Here is a 1,020-nt window from a genome sequence, read left to right on the forward strand (position 1 = left end):
TGACTCCCTGGATAGGATATATTAGGTCTCTCAGCAGTTGGCTAGTCAGACCCCTCTCCATTGTTTACACTGGCCTTTACTGCGTAAGCTGGAAACACAAACATCTGCTTATAACTCGTCCTTAATTCGCCTGCACTGCAGAGCAAATGGTCTTAACCCATGGACATTGACGCTGGGCAGTAGGGTAAGGGTGATCCCCCTCAAATGTTTTAAAACATAGAATGAAGCCACTTATCCATGGACAAATTTGTAGTCAGGAAATGAGAAGCCTAGATTATGCTTCTTTCCTTTTTTTTACAGATATTTCAAGAAAATTCTACATTTCCTGCTATTTCTTGTGCAAGCAACTTATTAACGAACAGGCGTGCGTTTCAACCACAGAAATTGCTCGTCCATGCACACAAATGTAAAGAACAAAGAAGTTTACTCTGGGAAAAAAATCACGGGCAGTTGGTCAATTACTCGTGTCCAAAGTGACGGTCGATCTGCGAAATTAAGAGATGCATAACTGCCACAACTCCACAACTGCCTAAATCATTCGTCTGAGACAAGTGCTAAAAATCCGGATGACCATTATGACAATGACGACTCTATTTTTTGCCAATCTGCCGAAGCAGAGGCATCATGTGCAGTCGCCACCGCACTTAATTAACTGTGCTCAGGTTGGTTCTTGGTAGTTATTTTGTACATCGCCACAACACCTCTACAGGATTTCCTCAGAGTCTATCCCAGACACAGATTCAGCAAGCGTATTGACTTGAGTAGTATCAGGTGTCTTGAGTTCTACAAAGCCTTTAAATGTAAGCATGTGTTGGATTACTATTGAGAAGCGTGCGGCTCCTAGGCGATGTCCACCCTCGGTCACCGCGACACTGCATCTCACTGCTGCTCACAACAAGCACATACTACTGATGGACCAAGGTCTTTGAGAAATTAGTGGCAAGTGTGGAGTGTGACAGCAGTGACGGCAGTGTTACTAAGCCACACAACTACCACAACCTGGACTGGCAGCCGAGAGTA

This window comes from Echinococcus granulosus (genome assembly GCF_000524195.1).
Source record: "Echinococcus granulosus chromosome Unknown EG_S00425, whole genome shotgun sequence".
NCBI classification, from domain to species: Eukaryota; Metazoa; Platyhelminthes; class Cestoda; order Cyclophyllidea; family Taeniidae; genus Echinococcus; species Echinococcus granulosus.